The sequence below is a fragment of the Notamacropus eugenii genome, chromosome 3 (assembly GCF_028372415.1).
Source record: "Notamacropus eugenii isolate mMacEug1 chromosome 3, mMacEug1.pri_v2, whole genome shotgun sequence".
Taxonomy (NCBI): Eukaryota; Metazoa; Chordata; class Mammalia; order Diprotodontia; family Macropodidae; genus Notamacropus; species Notamacropus eugenii.
This window is the reverse complement of record NC_092874.1, coordinates 431344408-431365504: the sequence shown is the minus strand read 5'-3', so window position 1 is coordinate 431365504 and position 21097 is coordinate 431344408. Positions and strand designations below refer to the sequence as shown.

The 21097-nt window shown below is 36.3% G+C and overlaps 1 protein-coding gene and 1 pseudogene across 3 annotated transcripts in view; one reads left to right on the top strand and one right to left on the bottom strand.

Annotated features, from left to right (window-relative positions):
* Window positions 1-21097, bottom strand: part of TMCC1 (transmembrane and coiled-coil domain family 1) — a 282501-nt gene that overhangs the window by 227350 nt on the left and 34054 nt on the right. The gene's annotated exons all lie outside the window — the stretch shown is intronic.
* Window positions 17053-18988, top strand: LOC140497450 (ribose-phosphate pyrophosphokinase 2 pseudogene; annotated as a pseudogene).

The following is a 21097-nucleotide window of genomic DNA, read 5'->3' as shown; positions in this document are numbered from 1 at the left end:
TTATTTTTTATTTCTAAAAATAATCACACTAACCACAGAAAACAAATGGAGGACTGTCTATAATGAAACTTCATTATATCATAAGAGACATTGTATAATACTAGCTTTCATATCTGCAATCAAGCCCAAGAGCACATAGCAGGTTCTCAAATGTTGGCTGAACTGAATTATCATCCAATTAGGCATGACAACAGTTGTAGAAAGGGTCTTATTTATCCACTTTTAAAATTTTCAGCTGTGATCTAAATTTTTTCCCTGTTTTGGGTAAGAATTTATTGCCATGATCACTTTAGTCACTTCACTCTTTTTACTGACTCTCTTTACTGAACCACTATCAGAAATAAATATGAAACTCAAAGTAATAAAAGTTCTTCTAGTAAAGATTTTATATTTTGGATTTATTATAGATTATCTATACTAATCCTGTCATCAACTTTCACAAATAACCAAAAACTATTTTTCAAAAACCTTTCCTTTTAACGTTCAGAATAGCAGGGACAGTACTTAAGTATAGAACTGAGTATATATTGTAGATTGCTTTTATATATGTATATGTGTGTGTGTATACATATGTATGTATAATGTATACACACACAGATGAAGTAGAAAATAAATGAGATTATGTAGGTTTATGTGATATTTTCTTCCCCTTACTAAACATCTACTTTGACACCTCAGAGTGGAGGTGATGTAGAGGTCTTCATTTCCACTACCTTACAACCCCTAGCCCTGTTCTTCCTTCTCACCATGACCTCTAATCCGTCCACTTCTCAGTTCTCTTCCAGACCATCAACAGTGCTCTGGCTACTCTCCTCCTTCACTAATCTTGACCCTTGGGAAACCAGTTCAAATCTACAACATCCTCCACTCTTGAGTATCTTGGCCACTTATCTTATTGCCAAGCCCCATCCTTGAATTACACTCACCATCCGCTGCTTTCACTCCTATTCGTCTGAAATAGCACATGGCTGGAGAAAATCTCAAAACTATGCTGCCTGAGTCCATGACAAATTTATGGGACAAAATTTCAACTGAGTCATCACTGTGATACAAGGCAATCCTTTTATGCCTCCTCAATCACTTTACGATTGCACCCACCACCATAGCTTTTCCAAACCTCTTCATCCCTTCTCAAACATCCCATCTCTCCTCCCACCCTTTCCTCTGGGAACATTGCCTTATATTTCACTGAGGCCATTCACCAGGAACTCTCTCTTTTCCCCTTTTCCTCCTCTCACATCACTCAGATGTCTCCCCCAATATCTCCTCAACCCATGTCTCATATTAGTGACCCTTCTCCTTGCCAAAGTACATTCCTTGCAAGGTACATGCACATGTGATTCCACTCCATTCCATCTTCTCCAGCAGATCCCCCCTTTATAATCCTTGCTCTCACTATTTTTCAGTCTCTCCCTGTTCACTGGCTGCTTCCTACTTACCTACAAACATGTTCATGTCTCTCCTATCCTTTGAAAACAAAAACCAAAAACCTCCATCCAACCATTCCACCAGCTGTCATCCTCTATCTCTCCCCTCTTTCATGTCTAGATTCTTTGTGAAAGCCATCTACAATTAGTGCTTCCATTTCCTTTCCTCTCACTCTCTTAATTCTTTGCAGCTTGACTTCTGACCTCATTACTCAACTGAAATTGCTCTATCCAAAGTTATCAATGATTTCATAATTGCCAAAGTCTAGTGACCTTTTCTCAATCCTTGTCCTTCTTAACCTCTCAAGAGCCTTTGACATTATCAATTTCTCTCTCTCCTCGTTGGTTCTCTCTTCCCTCTAGGTTTTGTTATGCTACATGCTCCTGTTTCTCATTCTACATGTCGAACTACTCATTCACAATCTCTTTTCTTGGCTCTTCATCCAGGTCATGCCCACGAACTCTGGGTGTCCCCCAAGGCTCTGTCCTTCTCTTCTCATCTCCTTGGATACTATTTCACTTGATGATCTCAACTCCCATGGATTCAATTATCCTTTGTACATAGATGATTCTCAGATCTATTTATTCAACCCTAACATTTCTACCGATCTCCAGTGTCACATCTCAAACTATCCATCAGACATCTTAACCTGAATGTCCCGCAGACATCTTCAATTCAGAATATCCAGAACTCATTGCTTTTCCCTTTAAACTCTTGCTTCTTCCTAATTTCTCTATTACTGTCACCTTCCTTCCTGTCACAAAGTCTGTAAACCTACATTTCTCAACTTCTCACTATCTCTCATGACCCGCTGTAGAAAGCACCAAAAAAAAAAAAAAAATGAAATAATCTCAATATTTATACATAGGAGTGAATAGCACAGCATTTAAATGCTTAAATAAAATGCTGATCAAATTAAAGGAACAGACAACAAAACTATAAGAACTGGGAATCGTAATGTATCTACCCTTTGGAGACCTAAACAATCTAACAAAAAAGACAAATAAGAAAGAAGGACATGAAGAGAATTTTAGAAAAATTATATATAATAAATATCTGATGATTACTAAATGAAGATTGAAAGAAAGGCGCATACATATTCTCAGCTGTGCACGAACACCATTACAAAAATATGTAAAAACCTCACAAATATAGAAAAACAGAAATCTTAATACATTCTTAATGGCCATGATGTATAAAAATTATATTGATAAAGGGTTTTGAAGAAAGGATTAAAACTTAAGAGATTAAATTTAGTTTTAATCTAAAGAATCTGGAAGTAGGGCTGGGTCAAAGAACAAATTATAGAAACAATAGATAATTTATGCCAAGAAAATGACAAGGTAACAAACCAAAACCTTTGGGGAACAGGCCTGTAAAGGGTTTTTTAAACATATTTTGATAACTGCATTACAATATAATTGATTTCCTTTGTAATTCTACGTACTTTAGGCATTTAAAAATTTAATTTCGAGACGGTCCATAGACTTCACCAGACCGTCAACGGGTTCCACAAACAAAAAGGTTAAAAATCCTGCTCTTATCACTTTCATCAACAAAAGAGATAAAGAAAAGATAAATTGGGCATATAATGTTAACATAAAATGTTAAAAAAAAAAAAGCCAGAAAAGTAACAAAAAATACCCCCAGCAAAACACCAAAATATAAATTTTGAAAATCAACAAAATTATTAACAAAACTGAAAGAAAAAAAAACAACAGATTTGACAGGTCACAACTCCTTACCTTAGCAGACAATTTAATGAGTCATTGTGACCAAAAACCAAACCAAACCTGCTATCTACCACTCTAAGAGTCTCTGAACTGAGCCAGACTGATTCAGAGATCAAACACCTGTCATTAAGCCTACACTAAAAGTATTTCATGTTTGGTAGGGTCTGCCAGATTTTACCCTGCTGGAATAGCTTTCAAGAACTCAGGGATACCTCCACTCCATGATGAGGAACAGAAAGACTAAGATCCAATTATGACTGCTGACATAAAAATTAATTAAAATGACCTATGCCTTTCAAAGTCTGACAATTTCTCCCCTTTCACATTCTCAGACACAAAATATGTGTGTTTGGAGGTGGTAGGGAGGACTCTGTACACAAAACCTGGCATACGAAAATAAGAGTAATAAAACTCATTCCATTCTCTGCCCCCTCCCCGCTTTATTCTTCCTTGTGACCTTTCTTGTTGTCTTAACAAAAATATACTTATTTTAGTAATGCTGCCATTTTTCAACATATTTCAGAATCTTCAGCAGATTCTGCTCAATATCCTCAGAGGTTTGAACCCTTTGAATGGTAATTAACTATCACAAGCTGGTTGGGTGATCCCAGACAAATCACTTCCTTGCTTCGGATTATCAGATTACTCCAACGTTAGTTTAAAGGACAGAGTATGGAATTCTTCCAAGCACACCTCACTTCTTTTGTCTTTTTACCTGTTTTTTTCCAGTAGTTAAAAGAAAAGCACATATGTAAATATTCACACCAAATCAAACAATATACATGTAAAAGTATGGAGAAATTTATTTCATTCCAACAAAATTTCAATTATCAATCTGAACATCATAAAAATGAAGTAGGATAACTGTTTACAGCAAACTGGAAAAGAAGAATGATTCAAAAGGAAAAAGTTCCATGCGTTAAAAGTTGTATTCAATGAGAGCTTTTGAATAAATGCTCCCCACCCCAACTTATTTTCTCAGAGTAAACATTTTCTGAACCTGCTTTATATCATACAGGACATGAAATCATGAAGATAATTTTCTGTTTTTACTATAATGACAGTGAATATATGTTCAACTTTTTGCCAGCTTCTTATAAACTGAAAAAAGTAAAAGATACTGCACTTCTAAAGCTGAATAACAGTGGCTTAATTTGTCCATCCCCACCCCCCAACCCTCACCCCATCAAAAAAAAAAAAAACACACTAAAAACAATTAGTAAATCTGTGGGTTTTTCTGAATATGCTGCATTAAAAATTTATCAAATATAAATCAGACAATCCAGAGTCTACTGACGTCCCAAAGGAATCAAAGTAACTCTAAATCTGTAAAATGGACTAATTACTCTTACATACAATTTCCTCTTTCACTCTTCCAAACTCTACTGTAGTGTGCAGTGAACATACTGTTGGGCCTGGAGTTACAAAGACCTGAATTCAAATCCAGCCTCAGATACTTACTATCTGTGTGACTATGAACAAGTCACTTAACCTCTGCTTTCCTCAATTTCCTTACCTGTAAAACAGGGATAATAACAGCACCTACCTCCCTGAGTTGTTGTGAGGATCAAATGAGATGATAATTGTAAAGTGTTTAGCATAGTCCCTGGGACATAGTAAATGCTATATAATGTTAGCTATTATTATTATTCATTGATATTTTCTGGGGAAAAGACAATGGGAGAGTGGAAAGGAAGAAAGAAAAGTTCTCCCCTCTCCCACAGGCTCAAAATGTCCTTATACCCCCTGATATGCCAGTTCAAATCATGACCACCACCACTTAAAAAAAATTTTACAAAAATGCAAATTAGTAATGAGAAATTAGATATTTCCAATTAGAAAAAAATCCTCTATTCCAAAATGATTTTTTAAGTTTAACACCAAAAATCAGCAATTATGTTGTGAGTATACTGTCAACAGATAAAAACGATCAAAGCTCTCAGCCAAAAGTTCACTTATTCAATCAAAATAAAATTATTACAAAATTCTCTAAATGTTCTTTTGTCTCAATACCAGGGAAATATTCAAAACGGGCTCTCCTACATTCCCCACCTCTTACCTAGGAGCTCATCATTGTGACCATTATTCCTTGCACCAGTGTAAATGGTAAGCTAACCACTCTTTCTTATCCTACAAGATTCTTGTCCATTTTCTCCCACATATACATCACAAAGGTTCAACTGAATATGCTAGAGGTCTTTCTTTGAACTTGGATCAGACAATAAACTTTTATTGAGCACCTGCCATAAACTGTGTTAAGCTGAGTATACAAATACAAATGAAAAGAAAGTCTTTGCCTTCAAGGAGCTTACAGTATAATGGGAAAGACAACACATAAAAAAAGTTGGGGGCAGGGTTAGAGGGGGATTGGGGTACATGGCTCTACTATCCAATCATAAGGGCAGAGGGTACTGATGAGGTGTAGATATCAAGGCTAATTGGATCTTGGATTTCCCAGTGATGAGGTTCCTAGGCCATGATGGAGAAGTCTGAAGTGCTACTGTGTGGGAGATGAAATAACATCTCACTTCTTCCTTCCCCTATCTATATATATTAGCCCATTTCCTTTTCTAATTATATATTTCCTATATATCCTTCCTAGGCTACTTGTTTATAGGATATCATTGGAAACAAGCCACAAGTTTCTCCATTGCCTACTGGGTCACTCATAACTTTAAGAAGTATAACCCTAAATTACTGCTAGGATTATACTGATATTTAAAAGACATTTAAAAGTTGCGATGAGTACAACCTGGAATTGTTAAAAATACCATGCAACTCCCTAGTCGACCGTTTCCTCCCTTTGTCAGTTCTGAAGCTGGTTCACTGTCTACAACGCCAATCTCTGATACATATTCTGATGCACTCATTTAGTGAACTGGTCATGCAATTCTATGTTCTTAAGGTACTCTTAGTCTAGACAACAGACATTTTTCAAACTTTTTTTTGATCTCTTGAATAATCATAGATGTCAATGAGGAGATCCTGTAACATTCTGGGGGTGGGGGAAAAGGAAAGAGAACAAACATTTATTAAGTATCTATTCTGTGCTACGTACTTTATTAAATAGCGTTTCATTTGATTCTCATAACCACCCTGGAAAGTAGATGCTATTATTAACATCCTTATTTTACACTTGAGGAAACTGAGGCAGACAGAGGTTAAGTGACTTGCCCAGGGCCACACAGCTAATAAAGGTCTAAGACTAGATTTGATTCCAGGTTCAGTGCTCTATCTTACCATGCTATGTAGCTGCCTCTGGAACTTGATGTAATCAGTCAGTCAATCACTCATAACCAAGATCATCTGCAAGTCCTCAATCTCTTGCAGAGGTTCTTAATCTCTTCTGTGGCATGGACCCTTTTGGTAGTCTAGTGAAGCCTATAGAGCTTTTCTTAGAATAATGTTTTTAAATGCATAAAGTAAAACACATAGGATTACCAAGGAAACATTATATTGAAACAGTTATATACACATTTTTTAAAGCTCATAGACCCTAGGTTAACTCTTGATCTGTAAGGTATTCCCCTGATCTACAGGGTAGCCCTCGTGACAAACACCCAAGTGAGCATTTTATCTCCCTGTTTTATACCTCATGATACAAAGAATCAGAAAGTAGGTTAAGCAGAGTTAGCCTTATAGATGAACTTGGTTAGAGGGTATAAACAGTGAAAAGAACAATGGATTTAGTGGACTTCAGTTCAAAGCTTGGACCTGCTGCTTACTATCTATTTGACCTTGTGTTAGGTCACTTAAATATCTGGGTCTCAGTTTTCTCATCTGTAAAATGAAGGGATTAAACTAGATCATCACTAAGATCACTTTCTGCTCAAAATCCTACAATTCTAGGTATTTCAAAAATAATTTTAAATGCATCAAGGAAAGGTGTCTACATGGTCTCTGTAAAAGGTGATATTTTTTGTGTATGTCTCCTCTCCACTCACCCAGCCACCATCCTATTCAGATTCTCATCATCTCTCACATGGACCACTGTAATAGCTAATAATTGATATCACTGCCTCAGGTCTCTTCCTTCTCCTATCAGTCCCTCATTTAGCTGCCAAAGTGATTTTCTGAAAGCTAGGTCTGGCCACATCATGCACACACCATTACAGACTAAATTCCAATGATTTCCTGTTATCAACTCTGTTTGGCATTTAAAGCTCACCCTTTACATTGCTCCCCTCCAAGAGCTCCACAACCCAACTCTTCTGGTTCCTAGTTTTTCCTCACACACGATGCTTCATCTCCTGTCTCCGTCTATGCACTCACTCTCCCTCATGCCTGGCTCCTCCTAGCCACCTCATAGCTTCACTAGCTTCCTCCAAAACTCAGCTCAAGTGCCACCTTTTGTAGGTCTCTCCTGGTCCTCCCATTCCCTACCCCCGCTCTGAGATTATTTTCCATCTAATCTGTATACATCTCATACATATTTCATGTCTGTCTCTATGTGAGGTTTAGAATGTGAGCTTTCTGAGCTGAGGGACTTTTGCTGCCTTTCTTTGTACCCTATGCACAGTGCCTGGCACAAGATAGACACTCAACAAACGCTAACTGACTTCTAGGATGCACTTTGCTTTGCCAAGTGAAACACTCTTTTGCCTCTCTCTCTCTCTCTCTCTCTCTCTCTCTCTCTCTCTCTCTCTCTCTCTCTCTCTGCCTATGGTGACTTTCTGCAGACCTGTTTTTACCTACACTAGGTTTGGGGTGGGTTTTTTTTGTCATTTTGTGAACTGATAACATTCATGATCTTCTTGAGAAGTAGAGTTTATATCCTCTGCTATGTTACCCTTGACTCCCAAGACAATCTCCTTGTCAAAGAAACCAAGTGCACAATGCTTTATATCAATCACATTTTTACCAAAAAAAAAAAAAAAAGCGAGTAAAGTCAATATCCTTACCTTTTTACCTACTTCAATTATTTTAACATGAAGAGTTCAAGTTGAACTTTACATAGTGTCTTTCCATATTTATTCTTTCACCCATTTTAATGATGATTCTCATGTATAATTAGTCACTGTATATAAGTGATTCTGAAACATCTCCCAAATCAGTAACTATCAGTTTCCAACCTGGTTAAGGCATAGTCAATTTCATTTCTTTATGACTTTGCTCAGGACTCACTAGTTCAGCATCTTCAATGCCTTTTCAGAATTAAATATTTGTAATAAATAAACATGAGACTCCTGATCACTCTATAAGCTTTTTGCCTCACTTCATTTTTGAACCTTATTATTTCCCAACATATTTTTCCACCATTTTCTCCTCTATACACCTTCAAAATGAAGTCTCATCCTCAAAGTGAAACCTCCAAATAACAAAGCACATGTTAAATTTGGCAGGAAGGGTTCTGATGAATTCTTAGTCACTTAACCTCTGTTAGTCTCAGTTTCCTCAACTGTTTAAAAAAAAAAAAGACAGATGATAGTAGCACTGACCTCTCTTGGGTTGTTGTGAGGATCAAATGAGGTAACATTTGTAAAGCACTTAGCACCATGCCTAGCACATAGCAGACAAATGCTAGCTATCATTATCACCATCATCTTTTAAAAATTATCTTGTCATCCTTTTCTCCTCATATATTATTTCATGTAGTGATGTCTGCCCCTGCCCTCTCCAATGTAAACCAACTGCTTTCTTCCATGCTAATGTTTCTCAGACTTATCTGTCCAGACCTAAGCTCTCTGCTCATCTCCAGTTTTGCATTTCCAACTGCCTACTGAATGTACTCAACTGGATGTCCTGTGGATATCTTAAATGTCTGAAGCAAACTCATTAGCAAACTCTCCTAAACCCCATCATCCTCCCAGTGAGCCAGGCTCCCAATCTAGGTGTCACCCTCTACTTCTCATTCTCTCTCCTCCCCCTTCACATCCAATCTGTTGCCAAAACCTGTTGATTCTATCTACTACCACGTCTCTCATGTGATGTGACATTGCTACCACTCTGGTGGTGGTCCTCACCACTGCATGCCTAGATTATTGCTAGAGACTTCTGCTTGGGCAGCCTGTCCCAAGTCTCTCTCCACTCCAGTCTGTCTTCTAGTCAGCTATCAAATTGATCTTCACACACACACACTCCTATGCAATCAACTCCAGTGGCTCCCTATCACCTCCAGGATCAAATATAAAATCCTTTGTTTGACTTTTAAAGCCCTCTATACTCATTCCCTTCCTATATTTCCAGTCTTTTTACCCTTTTTACCCATTAAACTGTGCCCCCACTTACTCTACAAACAAGTGGTGCTGGCCTCTGCTGTTATACACGAAACTCCATCTCAACTCCAAGCATTTTCATCAGTGGTCCCCATACCTAGAAAAACTTTCTCTCTTGTCATCTCTGCCTCCAAGCTTCCTTGGCTCCCTTTAAGTTCCATTTAATGTCCCACTTTCTACAAGAACCTCTTCCCAGTCCTCTTAACCTTAGACTTCCCTCTGAGATTATCTCCAACTTACCCTGCATATATCTTGTTTGTGCACAGATGCTGGCATGTTGTCTCTCCATTCAACTGGTAGCTGCTTGAAGGCAGAAACTGCCTTTTGGCTTTGTTACTACATCCCTAGTGCTTAATAAATGCTTGACTGACTAACATATTGATATATAAGTTGCTACTATTTTCACAGTGATCTTCCTGCTTCTGTTTATATAAGCAATGCCAAATAAAATTACCAAGGGTCCCAGAAAACTGCTGCTCTCTTTGGGCACATGAAGACACAAATTGCTTTTTTTCCCTCTAAAAAATTGCCTATGATAGTTTTCAGAGGAAGAAATTAAAGATATCTATAGCCACATGAAAAAATGCTCCAAATCACTACTGATTAGAGAGATGCAAATCAAAACAACTATGAGGTACCACATTACACCCATCAGATTGGCTAATATGACAAACAGAAAGATGATAAATGTTGGAGAGGATTTGGGAGAGTTGGAACGCTAATTCATTGTTGGTGCAGCTGTGAGCTAATCCAACCATTCTGGAGGGCAGTTTGGAACTATGCCCAAAGGGCTACAAAAATATGCATACCCTCTGACCCAGCAATACTGTTTCTAGGACTGTATCCCTAAGAGATCATAAAAACGGGAAAGGGTCCTACATGTACAAAAATATTTATAGCAGCACTCTTTGTGGTGGCCAAAAACTGGAAATCAAGGGGATGCCCATCAATTGGGGAATGGCTGAACAAATTGTGGTATATGAATGCAATAGAACACTATTGTGCTATAAGGAATGATGAACAGGAAGACTTCAGAGAGGCCTGTAAAGACTTATATGATCTGATGCTGAGCCAAAGGAGCAGAACCAGGAGACTTTTGTGCACAGCAACAACCACAGTGTGCAAGAGTTTTTTTCTGGTAGACTTGGAACTTCATTGGAATGCAAGGACTAAAAAAAATTCCCAGTGGTCTTCTAAGGCAAAATGCCTTCCACATTCAGAGAAAGAACTATGGAATTCAATCACAGAATGTAGCAGATTATTATTTTTTTTTGTATTATGTTTTGGTTTGTTATATGATTTCTCCCATTCATTTTAATTCTTCTATACAGCATGACTATGGTGAAAATGTATTTAATAGGAATGTATGTGTAGAACCTATATAAAATTGTATGCCATCTTAGGGAGGAAGGGGGAAGGTAGGGGGGAGGGAGGGGAAAAAAATCTAAGTTATATGGTAGTGATTGTACAACACTGAAAATAAATAGAATATAAAAAATGCCTATGAGTTCTCTTGCCATTGAGCTACAACTCCCTTTTGTCTTATTGCTTCATTTATTATAAGAATGCCAACAGTGATGTATTTCATAGCTTCTATTAACAGTTTAGCTATCCATTAGAGAAAGATCTTTTACTTACACCAACCAGTTAAGCTAATGTTTACATATGCCTTAATAATAATAGCTAATATTTCTAAAGAACTTTGAAATAATCAGATTCTTTTTTTTAACTGATCCTATTTACAATCTGACTTGGTCTTGTAAACTGGCTATATCACGGCTCTTTGTCTCTGAACTGACCTGTAATGAGTTGTTTAGGAATCTAGTTCTTTTGCTAATCACTGTTCTATTCCTCCCTCAAGGAACTCTGTTATCCTTGAGTGTCGGCAGATGGACACCACGAAGTGTGGTCTAGCATCTTACTTAGATATTACTTATTAGATCTTACTTACCACCAAGCTATCCTCCAAGGATTTCTGGTTTTTTTCCAGAGAATTCTTGTCCACTAATAATGAACAGCTCTTAGTCACATATGGGAAAGAGGAAGTCCCAATTTCCAACCAATCACACTGTTCCCCCATGCCTCAGTTGTGTAATCAATCACATCAATTTTGCCACCACAAAGTCCTGTACTTTGTTCTGAATTCCCCAAAACTATAAAGAAATGTCCCCCTCACTCGAGGTCTTAACATTGCTGAGGAAGCTGAGATCTTATTTACTGGCAAATTTGAACTTTACTCATTAATTGATCATGCTCAGAACTTTGTGCCTCAGTTTTATTTTGACCACAACAACTTTAAGCTCTGCAAAGCACTTTTATTGTCTCATTTGATCTTCACAATGACCCTGTGAGGTAGATGTTATTGTCATCCCCGTTTTATAAATGAGGAAACTAAGGCAGAAAGGTTATGTGACTTGCCCAGAGTCACAAAGCTAGTAAGCGTCTGAGGCCAGATCTGAACTCAGTTCTTCCTGCCTCCAAGCCCAGGGTTCTTATAGATTGTACCATCAGCTGCTATAGCCTCTAAAATTCTGATACTTGACAGTCTTTCCCCCTTTCTTACCACTTCACCACTATCACTGACAAAAAAGAGAATGTGTAGGACTAAAAGTCCCCTTTTTTTAAAAAAATCATTTTTTATGCATTACCACAGCTAAACAATTCATTTAAAGGCCAACATGCTAGCCAAGGACACACTAAGCTGATCCACAGACAGCTAACTCAGCCTATCACCAGAAATGGACTTGAAGGCTTTCCAGCACACCAAAACCTACAAAAGCTTTTACTCTCCTACAACAGCCTTCAAAAACTGAGATTGAGGGACCTTCTATCAAGATTACGAATTGGAATAAAGTTTAGTGTGCATGGTTCCACCTTCAAACCTTAAAAATGCCAGCAAATGCATATATAATGCCAAAGAACTCATGTAGCCTGCTTTGTTGTCCTAATAAAATGTAAATTTAAAAGAAAGGGCAGATTTCATTTTTACTATTCAAATTAAATGGTAGCATCTTCAAATTTTTAGTATTTACTTTTAAGAAGGGGAGCAGTACTGCAGTCCATTTTTAAAAGCAAATAATGCATAGTGCCCCTCCATTACTGAAGAGGACAGAACAGAGGACAGTAAGTGCTAGAAGAAAGCTTAGACATAAACATACTAGTACAATCATCTCATTTTTTCCTAAGAAAGCTAAAATCAAGAGGTAATGTAATTTGTCTCAGATTACACAGCTATTTGGTGGCCAAAATGAACCACTAAAAATTGCATACCACTGCTACCTCATAAAACAATTCCTAGAGCCTCCTGGATAAACAAAATAGTAAACAATAAGGCCAGCTACGTGTCAGAAGGATTAACAGAGAATCTATTGGCTGAACTGAAGGTAGAAGCCTGTGGGAAATCCACCTAAATGGGTAGGCTGGTTACTGTGAAAGCAGCCTAGAAACTTAATTTTTGGTCAGTGGCAAAACCTGACTTGTCATTGGTCTCTTAATGTGCAAACCATTGGCTCCTGAAGATAGAATTAAATGAGTAATGCTGAGCATTACAGCCAGTGTTTTGTTCCTTCAAAAAGTACCAATGTAATGATCAGGATTCCCATAAAAAAGGCCAAGAACAGGTACAACATTTTCTCAACTTAAGAGCTAAAAAATTTCACCAAGAAAGAACTGGGGGCAGCAGAAAAAAGAAGTTTCATTCTGCTGTTCCAGCAATTCTGGCCATCTCTTTCTAAACATATGAAAAGGAAAAAAAAAGCCTCTGTTGTTCTCACCATCTTCCTGCCAACTCACCAGAGCAGCCACTTTAAAAGGGTCAAAGCTGATTCAGGCATCAGGAAAAATAAACCACAAACAAGGAAAAATAACAAATCTCAAAGAAAACTGAGTTATATGTCCATTTCAGATACACTAACAGGCAAAAGTGATATTCACTTACAGAATTACTTCAAGGCTATATTATTTATTTCTTAATTTTGATTTGCATACTCATAAATATAGTCACAGCAGAATATGATGGCATCATATGGTACATCCCATGGTACCTAGAGAACACGAAATATCATATGAACAATTTTACTTAATTAGAGAATCCCTGATAGTTGAGGAGGTTGAGGAAAAAGAGGAACCGATAACATTGTTATCTAGTAGAAAGAGCCAGCTGGAGTCAAAGAACCTGAGTTTTATCATTTCCCTTTATATAAAATCGGGGAAGGGGATTTTGAGGGTGTTTGAGTTCATCCCATTTTTTCCACTTATTGATCCTACGAGGCCCTGAGAAGTTATAAGTGACTTACCCAAAGTCACCAAACTAGTCTCAGCCAAGACGCTCAACTTCTATTCTACATATTACCCCACATAAAGCAAAGAAAAATGTTAGAGTTGGTCATTCTTTACTGATATTTTTGCTGATGTTCTGATATATCTGTATTTTTCACTGTGAAGTTAATTAAACATGCCATTTTCAAACCACTTCATCGATATACCTGTAATATACTCCCAGAGGCCAAGGACTAGCAATAAAGGCAAACCCAGGTCCCTGAAGAGCTGAGTCAGACTCGTTCACAGTAAGGTCTCCCACTGCTGCTCTCTTCATGTGAGGCAATTTCCACTTGTCTTCAGTTTCAAAAGGCACTTATTTGAATTACGACTCATCTAAGTAAAAAAATTGCTAAGGAAAGGCTTCCAGAACTTTATTAAACAAAAAATCTAATACTCCTTACAATGCTGGTGGTACTTTGGCAAAGTAGAAAGTGTGCTAGATTTGAATCAAATAATATGGATTCAAATCCCAGCTCCATTGAACTGCCAAGGTGTTCTATACACCAGACTTTGACTCCCAGGCCCAACATGACTGACCTTCTTGACATGAATGTCAACTCAAATGCTGCCATGTTCAACAGTCAAAAATGTTACTACAACTAGACAGGAACCATGAGATTAAAGAGAGCCATGTCAAGATAAAAAAAACAACTTAATTTTATTATTCTTCAATGACTTTGCTATGAATTCATTTAATAGTAAAAGTGAGCGGTAAAAAATGTAGTGCTTTTTAGTAGTTTACTTGAAATCACGGGTAAAAACACAAACCAGGATTAGAAAGTCTACTATCCCATGAAGGTGATGTAGTAAATTCTTTCACAACTAAGGTAGAAGCCAATTATCACTTGAAAATTACTGAGAGTTATCACTTCTTTTTTTAAAGGATGATACAAATTCTAAATACAAGATACAGATCATGATAATGAAATATTTGTAAAGTTAAATGGTAGATTTAGTATTCATATCTTTTTGTTTTGTTATTCTACTTTGAAATTTCCCAAGTTCGATTTTCTCTGCCCATTTACCTTCCTCCCTAGATCCTACACCTTAGAAATAAAGTAATCATACTTCTTTCTTTCTAGGCTGTCCCCAAAGAAACCAGAAGGAACATCACCTGTTCTTACCACATTGTTATTCTGAGCATCTATCTAAGTCTGGCCTGAGAGCTTTAACTTCAGATTGTTTCCTAACCACAAAAAACCCTATCCATAAAAATTATCCTATCCAAAATAATAACTTTTACTCCTGTGGTCGAACAAGAGTTTAATCACAGGAGAGTATATCACAGCTTTAACAGAAAATTAAACCTGTTTTCCCCCAAAGCAACTTAAACAACAATCTTCCCAACTACATTCCTACTCCAGTTTTTCCCAGGTCCTTCTCAGAATTAGTTCTCAGAACCACGTTAATAATCCAGTGCACTGTCAGAGACTTCCAAACCTGTTTTGACAAATTCTGGCTAGTCATCTATAAAGCTTCTGAATGACTGCATCCCACAGTCCCATGAGCACCAGCCTTTGGCTTTCAGTATACATTCCTTCATTTCCTGGAGGCTTCGTTCTAAACTTTTGAGGAAAGAAGAACAAAGGCTTCATTTGAATGGATCATACTTCCAGCAGAGAGGTTGGAAATACATTGTCACAAAACCCCCCTTCAAATAAACACTTCTCAAAATGTACATGGCAGGCTGCCTAATTTTAAAAAGGCAATCCACCAAGTACCTGCCACCCTTTAATTTTAAAAACTTATAAAGTGCCTCTTCAAACATACTATATTTCACCCCATTAGGTTCTCTGGTTTTTCAGAACAGAGAAAAAGCAGGGATCCTTAGCACCAAACAAGACAGTTCAAATGAGGTGCTCGTTACCTTTCATTTTCCTGGATTGACACTGTAAGATCCTAAAATTTTGAGCACCAGGGAGATCCTTGTGCTCATTACATTGTAGAAAATATCTAAAATAGCACTTGGTATCTTATGGGTTCCTTATAGACTATCAAACTAATACACATATTAGTGGAGGGTGTCATCATTTTTAAGCAACCAGGTCTTCCCTATTCCCCCCATAAGATGAAAGCTAAACATATCTATTACTGCATTTTCACCTTTTTTTTTTTTTTTTGGTTTAGAACTGTAATTTCATTACTGCAGAGAATTTTGAGGATAGAAAGTTCTTTGACTGATGCAGATCATCAATTTGTCTGTAACTTATAGCCTTAAAAAGGATTGCCTGGGACCCTAAGTTCCCGCTGCTGGGATGTTACAAGCTCCATAATATCAGGGACCACCTACATATTTTCTTCTCTAAAAACCTCATACCACCTAGAACAGTGTTTTGGACAAGTAGTCAATAAATATTTGTTGAATGAATACAGGAAACATAAGTGTTAGAAAAACATTCCTAATGGTTAATGAGCTACATAAATGCACTGAAATACTATAATGCAGTTAAATTCAACAAGTATAAAGACTACAAAGAAATCTGGAAAAATCTTTATGAAATAATACAAAGGTATAAAAGTTAAGCCAGAATAATAATATATAAATACATTAACTGAAATACGAAAAAATCAAGAAGAATGTTTTAAATATCTACACTATGTGCCAAGAACTATGCCAAGGTGCTAGGGATACAAAATATGAAATTACCCTTCTCACAAACGCTTACAAAGAAGAAAAGCACCTGAGAATGAATGGACAAAGAACCCTAACGAGTACTTAGAAGCAGTAACTGAAAAACTGTTATACTTCATGGATCAAAATTAATTTAAATGTAAATGGCTTAATTAGCAAAGTTTAGTTGGTTGTATTAATGTATTGATTTTTTAATATAAACATTTAGATTTGTAAAAAGAAAAATTTGTGAAAGTTGGAGCCAAATGAGCATGTAAAAAAGAGGCTATTTGTATGCATGCTCTTATATTTTTAAAGTCCAAAATAATATAGTACATAATCTACTGAACCTGTGTTAACCCTGAAGACTAATAGAGTAGAAATTAGTAAAAGTATGAGAGGAGAAGATAATCTACATCATCCAGAGTGACCATGGGGATATTAATGATTCTCATGATCAATGCTTGCAAAACTGCATCATCCAGGGTAACTGCAGCGATCCAATGTCTTCCATATGCCCGACAAGATAAAAAAGACAAGAGTTGTGCTCCAATTTCTGCAAAACTTGTGGCCAATATGCTTTCAGTGGCTGGGACTAATCGTATCAATACAATGGATCTTAACGCTTTTCAGATACAGGGTTTTTTGGATTTTCCAGTGGGTAACTTATATGCAGAACCTGCAGTCTTTCAATGTATTCAAGAAAATATTGAAGAATGGAGAAATTATATCATTGTGTCCCAGATGCTAGTGAAGCTAAAAGAGTGACATCAATTGCTGACAGACTGAATGTGGAGTTTGCTTTGATTCACAAAGAAAGAAGGCAAATGAGGAAGACAAGATGGTTTTGGTCAGCGATGGGAAGGATTGTGCAGCCATCCTAGCAGATGACATTGCTGATACATGTGACATGATACGCCACAGATAAGTTACACCAAAGTTTATGCTATTCTGACTGATGGAACCTTTTTTGGACCAGCTATTTCCAGGATTAATAATGCTGCACTTGAGGTTGTGGTAGTCACAAATGCAATTCCACAAGAGGACAAAATGAAGCACTGCTCTGAAATCCAGGTTATTGACATTTCAATGATTTTGGCTGAAGTAATACAGAGAACACACAATGGTGAATCAGGGTCTTACCTGTTCAGTCATGTTCCGCTGTAACACCAGATTATGGCTTTCCGGTAGGCTGTCTACAACCAGCCTGTTTTTGTTTAATTACTGGGACTCAACAGTATGATAATTAATGTTTATTAAAGCTTCAGTTGTGTGTGCTTTGAGATTCCTTTCCTGCTCTCCAACTTTTCCTATCTTCTTAACCCCTCTCCCTTCCCCCACTCCCTTTTTTTTCCTTTTATAACGAATTGGCTTGTATGGGAAATGTCTGCATTTTGTTTTGGTCTGGCAGATAACTTGCTCCTATACTTTTACATTACACTGGAGGTGCAATTGTAAGACTGCAATTACATTTCAGAAGTTTTTAAATTTTATATATCTGGGTTTGTCAAAGGTAACCCTGTATTAAGGCATTTTGTGTATTTTATTTAATAAAAATGTCTACGGGCATCTGGGTGAAAGACCTGTCTACACAGAATTAGACGTTTTATTTAGAATAAACATTATTTTAGAGAATTATAGGATACCTTGAATGTTGACTTCTTTTTTTGTTAGTTGGAGTTCAAATTAATTTCTTGGACTAAACAAAGTTTTGATCAGCTTAATGATGGTCACCGACCAATTTGCTGATGGAAATTTGTAGACAAATCAGTTAAGGACAATGTAGTATATAAATGAATGTAGTTTAATGTCTCACATCTAAGTTGACTATCATATTGCTGTAAACTTCTGGTTGTTGTTTCTGAAAAGTATGTCCATGTCAGAAAATTCCAAAATTATTTCTGTGTCAGACTCTAATCTCCAAATTAAATGGTCTGACAAGCTCTGACTGTTGGTAGTGCACTACAAAGTGTAAAGGGAAACTGCACAGAAAATCCCAACTCTTTAAAAATGCACACTCTGTTCTGTTTTACAGTATTCTTTTATACAGTGTTTAGCTGCAACTTTTGCTTTTTTTAGCAAAGACAAATTGACATTTCAATGATTGAACTCCATATCATTGAACTTTCAAATCATTAAATACAGAGTAATGTATGCTCACACTTGTCTAAGGCAATATTTAGGGCTTAAGTTCACTAAACCGATTCAGTCTTCTAATTTTTCTCTTTGACATTAGTAAAGTTTGGAATCATCAGGACTACTAACTATATGTTTATATAATGCAGCTTTCCCTTTTTTTGTGGTTTGTGTGCTTGTGTTATTTGTAGTCTAAGATAGTTAAAACTCTTTAGCAGGTGATTCATTAAATCATCCCTTAGTTACATTTACAAAGAAGGCAATAATAAAGAAAATCTGGAAAAAAGTATTTGCAGATAAATATTAACTCTTTGATTAGAATACTAGATTATTCCCGAGTTATCAGTGAAGAACTCACTAAACTAATATTTGTTACATGAAAAATGACTATATCTTTTTTTCTAATTCAGAAATCAAAGGAAACTTGGATATTAAAACAGCGCCACCCCCCTGCCTCTGGAAAAACATCCTGAACGTTATCTGGTCTTTTTTCTTAAAAGTACTTTGGCTAGATAGTAAGTCTGTATAATTTAGACCAAAAAAAAAAAAAAGTTACATATGGTTATGCAGACCAACCCTAATGGTACATAATGCCAATCTTTTAGTTGAAAATAACTAACTTCATTATAATCTTTTTTGCCCTGGTGATAGCATTATTTAGATTTTCTATTCCAGCATTGAAAGAATCTTACTTACTTTAACATACCTAAAAAGGACAATTTATCTTGACATTTCAGTACTTGACATCAGTCTTACTGCATATTTCTATGCAGTAAAACAGCTTCCAAAAGATAATTCTAAAGTGATAATGGAAAGAAAACTATGTGCTACAGAAATGTACAGATTCATGAACAATAGTTTGATAGAACTGACTTTCTGTCTTCTGCATTCATCTAATATGTTAAAAGAAGGGACCAAAAAACACTGCTTTGGCAACTTATATAAGATATCCTAAAAGACTTAGTAAAGTTATTTATGTCTGTGTTGTTGGAGTACAGTGGGAATAGTATAGCTACCATTGAGAATAGTTGAAATCCATTGAAATCACAATGTCCAGAACTGATTTTATCTTCTAGTACAAAACAAGATGAAATCTACATAACCAGTCTGCTCTGATGAGAAATCATTGTTTTATCATTTATTTAACATTATTTTTTTTTGCTTCTTTTCAAAATAAATTTATGATGTTAAATGTGGCTATGTTTACACACACACACACACACACACACACACACACACACACACGTAGAACCAGAAACATGTGAAAGATCAAATAGTCTGTAAAGGTTGCTTCAAGAGAAGATGCTGGTGTTTTTAGGTTTTCTGTTTCCTGTGGGTCTAACTACACTGGCCCATAGTAAACGAAACTAGCCAAGTCTTTCATTTACATTCAATTCTGCTACATGCATGTAGAACCAACTTATGTCACTTTCCAAATAACATGACTAGGGAATCATAAGCATACCAAACTTGCTCACCCCAAAACTTTATCATATCAATTAGGTATTTAGACCATATCTCCTTTATTACTTACTGTTAATGTCTAAAAATTGTACTGTTTTGTGTTGATCGGGTCACTGTTGCAAAATGAATTTCCTGTTATTTCCTCTAATATTGTACTCAAATATTTTCAATGAAGTTGTGTTGCAGACTGCTCCTTTTATTTAAAAAAAAAAACTGTTTCTTTTCTTCTTTAAAAACATTAACTATGTTTTCCCCACATCTCTCTCTCTCTCTCCCTGCTAGACAGCTAGCGGAGTTCTGCAAAGCTACACATTAACAAAGTCTACAATCACATGTAGTAGACTACTCTCCTAATTTCTCCATCTCCGCAAAGGGAAAAAGGCTTACTCTCTGTCTTTTTCTTTGAGACCAAGCATCTTTTCTTGAAGCAACCTGAATTTGTCTCGTCAGGGGGACTCCAAGTACTTTATATTTTCTACAGTTATTTTAAATGGAATTTCTCTATCTCTTGCTGCTGGACTTTATCAGTAATACACAGAAGTGCTAATGATTTATATGAGTTTATATAATAATTTCAAGTAGCTTTTTGGTTCATTCTCTAGGATTTTCTAAGTACAACATATATGCAAAGAAGGACAGTTTTGTTTCCTCATTATCTACTCTAATTCTTTTAATTTCTTCTTCTTCTCTTACTGCTATAGCTAACATTTCTAGTACAATATTATGTAATGCAGGTGATAATGGTCATCCTTGCTTTACCCCTGATTGTGCTGGGAAGACTTCTAGCTTATCCCCATTACAGATAATGCTCACTGAGGATTTTAGATAAATATTTACTTGTTTTAAGACAGGTTCAATTTATTCCTATACTCTCTAGTGTTTTAATAGGAATGGGTGCTGTGTTTTGTCAAAGGCTTTTTCTGTATCTATTAAGATAATCATATAATTTCTGTTGGCTTTGTTATTGATATGATCAATTATGCTGATAGTTTTCCTAATATTGAACCTGTCATACATTCCTAGTATAAATCTCCCTGGTTATAGTGTATGACTCTTGTGAAATATTGCTGTGATATCTTTGCTAGTATTTTATTTAAAATTTTTGAATGAATATTCATTAGGGAAATTAATCTATAATTTTCTCTGTCTGGCTCTTCTTGGTTGGGTATCAATATCACATTTGTGTAATA